Consider the following 11389-nt stretch of genomic DNA (forward strand, 5'->3'; position numbering starts at 1 on the left):
GACATTGAGGACTATTTCGTACACTGCAAACTCCAATAAATTACGGGAACCGAATCGATTAGGGGGCGGGGAAGGCAGAAGCGGAGGTCTTACCAAGCTATACCAATTGGTGCGCGAGAACAAATCCCGGTCGTCGTGGGCGGCGGATCCGCTTGCGGCGGACTTTCTGCGGTGGGTACAATGCATGCGGACGAAACAAGTGCTGGAGCCGTGGTTGACGTGCAGCGCCGCGGTTCGTCCCGACGCCGCCGGGGGACGAGCCGGCGGCGCGACGAGGCGCCGGCGATGGCTGCTCCGTCCGACGGTGGGGAACGAGCTGCCGGCGGTTCTCCGGTCTAGCTTAAGAATAATTAATTAGCGAACTTGTTGCTTCTCTCTATGATATTCTCTAAAGACATATATCGGAGCGGCAATATGTGAGTTTTCTGAAAAAATAGACGACCCACTGGTCATTGGCTGCGCGAGGCCCCACGGAGCGGCAATATATGATTTTTCTCTCTAAATAAGTAGACGATCCCACTTGGTCATTGGCTGCGGCAGCCACACAGAGCGACAATATGTGTCTTTTCCTGAAAAATAGACGACCCCACTGGTCATTGGCTGCGGAGGCCCCACAGAGCGGCAATATATGATTTTCTCTAAATAAATAGACGACCCCACTGGTCATTGGCTGCGGCAGCCCACGGAAGCGGCAATATATGTCTTTTCTGAAAAATAGACAACCCCACTTGGTCATTGGCTGCGGAGGCCCCACGGAGCGGCAATATATGAGTTTCTCTAAATAAATAGACGACCCCACTTGGTCATTGGCTGCGGCAGCCCACGGAGCGGCAATATATGTCTTTTCTCGAAAAATAGACGACCCCACGGTCGTTGGCTGCGGCAGCCCTATAGAGCGGCCCCATTTGTCATTGGCAGCACCGCGTATAAAATCATGAAATAAAACGGCCCACACGTCAGCGATAGATGGATGGCTGCTCCGACGTGTCTCCCGACCCCTACCCGTCGGCACGAGACGGTCGGGGAGGAGCTGCCTGTGCGGCCCCACCCGGTCGGACTAACGGTCAAGGCCTGCGACTCGGCGGCTACCGGCCGTTCCAGCACTTGTGCGTGTTTCAAACTAGAGGAGGGGAAAACTGAGAAAAAACTAAGGGACTGGGGAAAACTGAGTACAACTAACGAACCAGGGGCACAAAACTAGAAATCCCATATTTTTATTCCGTCACATCTTATGTGCTTTGCTTGGAGCGTCTGTTTGTTTTTATTTTTCGTTTTGTTTGAATAAGATCGGATCCTAGCATTCTTTGTTTGGGAGAGAGACACGCTCCGCTGTTTCGTATGAACACATGTGGTCTTAGCTTTATCTTTAATGTTCATTGCGAAAGTTGGACTATTTCATTCATTGTTATATGGTTGGAAACGGAAAATGCCGCATGTGGTAAATGGTATAATGTCTTGGATAATGTGATACTTGGCAATTGTTGTGCTCATATAGATCATGTTTAAGCTCTTGCATCATGTACCTTGTACCCATTAATGAATAACTACATAGAGCTTGTTAAAATTTGGTTTGCATGATTGATCTCTAGAGTCTAGATATTTTCTGGTTAAGGTGTTTGAACAACAAGGAGACAATGTAAAGTCTTATAATTCTTACAATATGTTTATATGTGAATCTTGCTGCACCATTTTATACTTGAGTTTGCTTCAAACAACCTTGCTAGCCTAGCCTTGTATTGAGAGGAATTCTTCTCGTGCATCCTAATCCTTGAGCCAAATACTATGCCATTTGTGTACACCATACCCACCTACCACATGGTATTTCTCCGCCATTCCAAAGTACATTACTTGAGTGCTACCTTTAAATTTCCATTCTTTGCCTTTACAATATATAGCTCATGGGACAAATAACCTTAAAAACTATTGTGGCGAAGAATATGTACTTATGTATCTTATTTCTTAATAAGTTGCTTGTTGAGCGGTAACCATGTTTCTGTGGACGCCATCAACTTTTACCTTTGTTGAATATCATGTGAGTTGCTATGCATGTTCGTCTTGTCTGAAGTAAGGGTGATTTTCATGATCAAATGGTTTGAGTATGCATACTTGTTAGAGAAGAACATTGGGCCGCTAACTAAAGCCATGAATCATGGTGGAAGTTTCAGTTTGGACACAAAACCTCAATCTCTTATGAGAATATTACTGTTGTTGAATGCTTAAGCATTAAAAGAGGAGTCCATTATCATGTTGTCTATGTTGTCCCGGTATGGGTGTCTAAGTTGAGAATGATCAAAAGCGAGAAATCCAATGCGAACCTTCTCCTTAGACCCTTGTACAGGCGGCATGGAGGTACCCCTTTGTGACACTTGGTTGAAACATATGCCATGCAATGATAATCCATGTTAATCCAAGTTAATTAGGACAAGGTGCGAGCACTATTAGTATACTATGCATGAGGCTTGTAACTTATAGGATGTCTTATATATAACATATATGATTTATTACTACCGTTGACAAAAATGTTTCTTGTTTTCAAAATGAAAAGCTCTAGCACAATAATAGTAATCCATGCTTCCCTCTGCGAAGGGTCTATCTTCTACTTTATTGTTGAGTCAGTTTACCTACTTCTTTCTATCTTAGAAGCAAACACTTGTGTAAGCTTGTGTGCATTGATTCTTACATGTTTACCTATTGCACTTGTTATATTACTTTGTGTTGACAATTATCCATGAGATATACATGTTGAAGTTGAAAGCAACCGCTGAAACTTATATCTTCCTTTGTGTTGCTTCAATGCCTTTACTTTGAATTTATTGCTTTATGAGTAACTCTTATGCAAGTCTTATTGATGCTTGTCTTGAAAGTATTATTCATGAAAAGTCTTTGCTATATGATTCATTTGTTTACTCATTATCTTCATCATTGCTTCGAATCGCTGCATTCATCTCATATGCTTACAATAGTATGATCAAGATTATGATAGCATGTCACTTCAGAAATTATTTTTGTTATCGTTTACCTACTCGAGGGCGAGTAGGAACTAAGCTTGGGGATGCTTGATACGTCCCAAACGTATCTATAATTTCTTATGTTACATGCTACTTTTATGACGATACTCACATGTTTTATACACATTATATGTCATTATTATGCATTTTCCGGCACTAACCTATTGACGAGATGCCGAAGAGCCGAGTTGTTGTTTTTACGCTGTTTTTGGTTTCAGAAATCCTAGTAAGGAAATATTCTCGGAATTGGACGAAATCAACGCCCGGGGTCCTATTTTTCCACGAAGCTTCCGGAAGTCCGAAGAGGAAACGAAGTGGGGCCACGAGGTGGCCACACAACGGGCGGCGCGGCCCAAGCCACGGCCGCGCCGGCCTACTGTGTGGGCCCCTCGTGACGCCTCCCGACCTGCCCTTCCGCCTACTTAAAGTCTTCGTCGCGAAACCCCCGGTGCCGAGAGCCACGATACGGAAAACCGTCCGAGAGACGCCGCCGCCAATCCCATCTCGGGGGATTCGGGAGATCGCCTCCGGCACCCTGCCGGAGAGGGGAATCATCTCCCGGAGGTCTCTTCATCGCCATGATCGCCTCCGGATCGATGTGTGAGTAGTCCACCCCTGGACTATGGGTCCATAGCAGTAGCTAGATGGTCGTCTTCTCCTCATTGTGCTATCATGTTAGATCTTGTGAGCTGCCTATCATGATCAAGATCATCAATTTGTAATGCTACATGTTGTGTTTGTTGGGATCCGATGAATATTGAATACTATGTCAAGTTGATTATCAATCTATCATATATGTTGTTTATGTTCTTGCATGCTCTCTGTTGCTAGTAGAGGCTCTAGCCAAGTTGATACTTGTGACTCCAAGAGGGAGTATTTATGCTCGATAGTGGGTTCATGCCTCCATTAAATGCAGGACGAGTGACATAAAGTTCTAAGGTTGTGGATGTGTTGTTGCCACTAGGGATAAAACATCGATGCTTTGTCTAAGGATATTTGTGTTGATTACATTACGCACCATACTTAATGCAGTTTTCTGTTGCTTGCAACTTAATACCGGAAGGGGTTCGGATGATAACCTGAAAGTGGACTTTTTAGGCATAGATGCATCTTTGGATAGCGGTCTATGTACTTTGTCGTAATGCCCTGATTAAATCTCATAGTACTCATCATGATATATGTATGTGCATTGTTATGCCTTCTTTATTTGTCAATTGCCCAACTGTAATTTGTTCACCCAACATCTGTTTATCTTATGGGAGAGACACCACTAGTGAACTGTGGACCCCGGTCCTATTCTTTACATCTGAAATACAATCTACTGCAATTGTTCTTTACTGTTATTCGCAAACAATCATCATCTTCCACACAATACGTTTAATCCTTTGTTTTCAGCAAACCGGTGAGATTGACAACCTCACTGTTACGTTGGGGCAAAGTACTTTGGTTGTGTTGTGCAGGTTCGACGTTGGCGCCGGAATCCCTGGTGTTGCGCCGCACTACACTCCGCCACCAACAACCTTCAACGTGCTTCTTGGCTCCTCCTGGTTCGATAAACCTTGGTTTCTTTCTGAGGGAAAACTTACTGCTGTGCACATCACACCTTCCTCTTGGGGTTCCCAACGGACGTGTGTCTCACGCGCATCACATACCCCACTGATCCTCGACTCTAGGGACGAGATTATGTGCAGGAGTAATAGATTCTTCTTTGAGATGGGATGGTTTGAATTGGAGATTTTTTTGGAGACCTTGAAAGAGTTCTGGAATACCTTAACCACCAAGGTGAGAGGAAGAGACATCCTCGATTGGTGGAACTTCATGAGTGGGGGACTCAGACAAAGGATTAAAGGGTGGAGTGCGAACAAGAAGAACGAGGTCAAAGCAAGCATATTCTTCTGGATCAGATTAAGGGGCTTGATGAGAAAGCCAATTCGGTGGGGTTGGACGGGTATGAATGGGCCTTCCGCTAACACTTGGAGGATCAAATCTTGACAATTTGCAGGGCTTAAGAGGAGTATTGGCATCAGAGGGGTAGAGTTCGATGGATGCTGAAAGGGGATGCAAATACAGCGTATTTCCACGCGGTGGCAAATGGTAGAAGAAGGAAATGCTGCATCTTGAGGCTCGTGACGGAACTTGGACCTATCACGGATAAACGGCTCATACAAGAACATATCTATGACTTCTACCGCCTCCTGTCGGGCTCCACCAACACTAGGGTGTGTTTGCTGGATCCTGTGGCATGGAGAGAGGAGGCTAGGGTGACAATGGAGGAGAACGTGGAAGCCATGCGCACTTAATCGGAGGCTAGGTTGGACAGTTTGGTGGGAGGATGAAATCTGACACTCCTCCGGGCCCGGATGGTTTCCTAGTTCAGTTCTTCAAGAAGTTCTGGCTGCTGGTCAAGATGGGAATGTTACATATAGTCAATGACTTTATGCTTGGGAGGATTGACATTTCGAGACTAAACTTCGGGGTGTTGTCTCTGATCCCTAAGGTTCCGGGGGCAGAACAGATTACTCAGTTCAGGCCAATTGCTCTAGTTAACGTGATTTTCAAGATTGTGTCTAAGGCTCTGGCCATCAAGTTGGACCCCATCGCCAACAGAGTGATTGGTCCAAACCAGACGACTTTTATCAAGGGGAGATTTATCTTGGACGGGGTGCCGGCGCTCCACGAGGTGGTTCATGAAGTAAAAGCTAAAAAAGATGCTTGCATACTGCTTAAGTTAGATTTTGAGAAAGCATATGATAGAGTCAATTAGGATTTTCTAACTAAGGTCCTGTGATGCAAAGGATTTTACGCAAGGGTGGTTCACCTTATGAGACAGTTGGTCTCGGGGGGGGGGGCAGAAAACAATTTCGATCAATGGGGAGATCAGACCTTTCTTCATAAACAAACGGGGAGTGCGGCAGGGTGATCCGCTATCCCCATTGCTTTTCAACTTTATGGCGGAGGCTTTATCCATCATCCTATCTACGGCCAACGAGGCGAGTCACATTGCGGGGATTGTTCCCCACCTGATTCCAGGGGGAATCACGCATCTCCAATATGATGACAACACAATTATTATGGTACATGACGATGACGAACAACTTGCGAATTTGAAGTTCATTCTGCTATGCTTCGAGGACATGTCGGGCTTAAGGATTAACTATCACAAATCCGAGGTGATCGTCATGGGGAGATCACTGGAGAGACAACAAAGGGTTGCTGACAAACTGAACTGTAAGCTTGGGGAATTCCCATCTATCTACCTTGGGTTACCGATTTCGGATAGGAGCCTGACGATGGAGCAATGGTTGTTCCTTGTTAGGAAGTTGGCTGCTAGAGTGGAACCTTAGTGGGGCAAGTTCATGTCGTCAGGGGGACGGCTGATTTTGTCCAACTCATGTCTAGATAACTTACCAACATTTGCGATGGGTCTTTTTTTTTGCTCCAAGACTGTATTCACGCGAAGTTTGATACTCACAGAGCTAGGTTATACTGGGAAGGGGTGGCCCCCAAGAGGAAGTTCCATCTGGTTTGCCACCGGTTTGTAGACCAAAGGTTTGCGGTCGGCTGGGACTGGTTAACTCAAGGCTCATGAACATTGCGCTCATGCTAAAGTGGGTCTGGAAGTTGTACCAATGGGGTAATCAACTGTGGCGACAGATCATCAACGCCAAATACATGAACTCGGATGACATCTTTGCGTCTACGGGTCTGAGGGGCTCACAATTCTGGCATAGTCTCCACAGGGTGAAGCACCTGTTTAAGCTAGGTGTCAGTCACTCTATTTGGGATGGATGTCGCACTAGCTTCTGGATGGATAGATGGGCGGGGATACGTCTTCAAAAGACAGATTCCCAGGTCTGTTCAACATTTCCTTATCACAGATGGACTCGGTGGCTCAGATTTGCATGAGAACGGAGCCGATGCGTTACAGTAGACAATTAGACCTCGACTTGGCAAGAGCTCACCTAGAGCTGCAGTCGTTGATCGCGGCAACCTCGCTTTCGGAGGGCCAGGACATGGTGTCCTGGTACGTGGAGGGAGATGGGAAGTACTCGGTGAAGTCAATGTAAGCGCGACTGTCGCAATGAACGACAATAGCACACTTTAAGGACGTTTGGGCAGCCAAGATCCCGCTGAAGATCCGTATTTTTTCATGGAAGCTTGTGCTCGACGTACCGTCTACCCTCTAGCGCAAACATTCTGACAAGACATGCCCGGACAATGGGAGTGTGCCCTTTGTGGGGAACTGGAGAATGCGGACCAAATCTTCTTTGGCTGTTCGCTGGCCAAATTTTCCTAGAGTATCACAAGATAGATTTTGGGGTAGAGCTAGACGGACAATTTAGTGTCTTTTTATAGCGCATGCTTGGGCACTTTGGCTGATTAGAAACAAGCTTACAATAGAGGCTAAGCTCATTAGACATCCGACTGACATTATCTTTAAAACTATGTTTTTCTTGCAGCAGTGGCTCGTCGTGGCAAGGCCCCTGGACCCTCCCTGGCTTAGGTGGTCGATCAATGAACTCAGACGCACGCATGCCGAACATTTACCAGTGGATCCTTGAAGCAGGAAGCATGTGGTGGCAGTTCTCGCGGTGGCATCTTGGTTATCTTCTGTAGTGTGTGGGTTCTCGGTATGTTAAGGCCAACCCCACTTTCAGTGTGCGTTAAACCTTCGTCGGCTAAGCTGTATGCCGCAGCATGTAATGACCATGTCTGAACTCGCAGGGCTTTATTAATTTAAAGTCGGGCACCCAGTACCCTTTATTAAAAAAAACTTATTCAGATCCATGGATTTGTGAATTTTGCACAGCCCAAAATACTCCGTCTTTCGTATTGCTTTTTCTTCACAGTGGTAGAATACAACATTATCTATCTCAAGTATTTTTGTTCATATTTTTTTGAAACAATGAAATTCCATTTTTTATTTTTTGAAAAAACTTGCTACATGTAGCTCGAGCTACAAAATGCCACATCTCGCTTCTAGATATATAATTTAAATAATATAAACTAGTGCTAGGAGGAACTAGACACTAAATGATATAGTAGAAGCGGGACCTCGGCGTGAGAATTCTAGAAATTCGTTCCTGACAGGATTCGAACTCTGGTTGTTGGGGGTGCACCACTGTGACCCGAACCACTGGGCTATGACCACGTCCTCAGATATATAATTTGAATAATTGTTAATTGAGTGTAGCCCTGTCCATTCATTAGCTCCATGTGGTAGGTAAGTTTCTAGAATCATTTAATTCTGTTCCAAGCTACAGCTAAATGTTCACTCCCCGCACAAAAAGAGCTACATGTTCTTCATTCACTTTTCATGAAAGAGAGAATGTTATTTTTGTTTTGTGAAAATCTTGACAGGTGAATACTATTTCTTAGTAAAAACTTCTTTGATGTTATCCTAGGAGTTGACCCTACCAATGGTTAAATATAATAGCCACTAATTCTTTTGCTCTACCCCACAAAGAAAATGGGAATGGCTTAAACTTAATGATATCATTTTCAACATTTAAAAAAAATGCATATCACATATTTCATAGAACTCATGCAAGTGCGTAGAAACATCTTCACTAGCACTACGTCCAAATTGATCTTTACATATTAACTTAAGTAACCTCGGACTAACTTCAAATGACACTAAGTTTAGGGGATGTAATGAGATGGGATATAAATTGTGCATTGGGCACATTAGTGAAATCACACAACTTAATATGATTTATTTCACCCATAATTGCAAACAAATAAAAGCTACACTATTTTTTGTATGTTTTTTATATGATAAATGTAATGCAAACATTGAACAAAGCTCATAATTGCAAACAAATAAAAGCTACAGTATTTTTTGTATGTTTTTTATATGATAAATGTAATGCAAACATTGAATAAAGCTACACAGTTTTCTGTGTTTTAACTTTTAATGACAGCAACACAGAATAGAAAATAACAAGAAAACTTAGACTAGTCATAGTAGGGAGTAACATAGAGTAGTAGCATGCATATGTTACTACTCTATGTTGCCACCTTCATAGTGGTTAGTAACATCAAAGTAGTACTCTCTCCGTCTCAGTTTACTAGTCTTCCCCGTATTCCTAGATCACCAATTTAACCTATATAATTTAAATTATATAATATAAAAATTATATCACTAGAAAATAGAACATCTAAACTTTCTAATGATATAATTTTTATAACATATAACTAATGCTACTGTGAGAGAGAGGGTATCATAGATGTATGAATTAATTAGCTTGTAGACTGATTGTATCTTGGGAAGTGTGATGTTACAGTAACTAGTTATGTTACTCAATCCTCTTACTTTCTCATTAACTCGCTGCCACATAAGCAAATTTGCTGAGTTGGATACTTAATTACTAATGAAGTTACTTGCATTATGAGTAGCCATAAACGACTTTGTAAAATCTAAAAGGATAAATCAAAGCTCACAACCAGGCCAATCGCCAAAAATAGACGTTGATTTGGAATCTTGTAGGCTTTCCAAAGAGTGTCACCAACAACAACACTAGGACGAGGTTTTGATGGCAATATACAATGTACACCAATTATTTAAATCTTCAAGCGCAGAGTGTTGCAACAAATGACCCTTTCGCCACAAGAATGACTCGGGTTGAAAGTCGATCACATGTAATCTTTTGATCATTCTCTCCCTCTTCATACAATATATACCCTCAAACAAGAAAAAGGTATATTGTGTCCCCAACTTAACTGTGGTGATTTTCAGGCAACACGGTGCATATGTTGATAATCAAAAGCTATGTAGCAAATATCAATATAAATAATATATCTTTTTGTATATTAGGAATTTTTATAATTCAAAATGTATAATCGGGTGCAACAATTTTTTTTTTAAATGGGGATATGCCCCGGCTTCTGCATCATGACGATGCACACGGGCATTTATTAAAAGGAGATTCAATACGGTATCGTTTACAACTCACGCATCGCCGATGATTGATACAAAAATCAACCAGCGAAAACAACACATACTATGACTACATATCAACATAGCCTTCTAGTATGTCGCCAACCAGCCTGGCACAAGATATCCTAAGCGACCATCAGGAACCGTGTGCATCCAGAAGCCATGGCATCCCGTTGTCCCTCCGGTGAAATGAGGGCCCAAAGCTGAACCCAATGGGACACCATATGGATAACCTGCAAGAAATGAAAAGAATTTTTTATTAAAGATAATATCATTTCTGACCCTCCAAATAGACCAGCATAAAGCAGAAACCCCAATTCCGATAAAAGACTTAGATTATCTACTCCATTCAACCAATTACCAAACATATTAGTAATATTGGTTGGAGGCAGAAGATCATAAGTGAAATTGACCGTACGCCACAGAAGTTTAGCTAAAGGACACTGATGTCTACGGGTGCTTCTATTCTTGTAGACAGTGTTGGGCCTCCAAGAGCAGAGGTTTGTAGAACAACAGCAAGTTTCCCTTAAGTGGATCACCCAAGGTTTATCGAACTCAGGGAGGAAGAGGTCAAAGATATCCCTCTCAAGCAACCCTGCAATCACAAAGCAAGAAATCTCTTGTGTCCCCAACACACCAAATACACTTGTCAGATGTATAGGTGCACTAGTTCGGCGAAGAGATAGTGAAATACAAGTAGTATGGATGTATATGAGTGGTAATAGCAATCTGAATAAAATATGGCAGCGAGTAAATATGCAACAAAATAGTAAACAAACGGAGATTCGATTGTTGGAAGCAAGGCCTAGGGATCCTGCTTTCACTAGTGGACACTCTCAACTTTGATCACATAATAAAGCCACTCTACACTCTTTTGTTGGATGATGAACACCAGTAATTGTGTAGGATTACACGAACCCTCAATGCCGGAGTTAACAAGCTCCACAATATTCGATATTCATGTTTAAATAACCTTAGAGTGCACGATAGATCAACACAACTAAATCAAGTACTAACATAGCATGCACACTGTCACCATCACACTATGAAGGAGGAATAGATCACATCAATACTATCATAGCAATAGTTAACTTCATAATCTACAAGAGATTACAATCATAACCTATGCCAAGTACTACACGATGCACACACTATCACCATTACACCGTGGAGGAGGAATAGAGTACTTTAATAACATCACTAGAGTAGCACATAGATGATATTCAACTAGATCACATAAAGAGAGAGATGAACCACATAGCTACAGCGGAGCCCTCGGCCCCGGGGGTGAATTACTCCCTCCTCATCATGGAGACAGCGATGGCGGTGAAGATGGCGGTGGAGACGGCGGTGGAGATGACTCCGGGGGCAATTCCCCGTCCCGGCGGGGTGCCGGAACAGAGACTTCTGTCCCCTGAATTGGAGTTTCGTGATGGCGGCG

The sequence above is a fragment of the Lolium rigidum genome, chromosome 3 (assembly GCF_022539505.1).
Source record: "Lolium rigidum isolate FL_2022 chromosome 3, APGP_CSIRO_Lrig_0.1, whole genome shotgun sequence".
NCBI lineage: Eukaryota > Viridiplantae > Streptophyta > Magnoliopsida > Poales > Poaceae > Lolium > Lolium rigidum.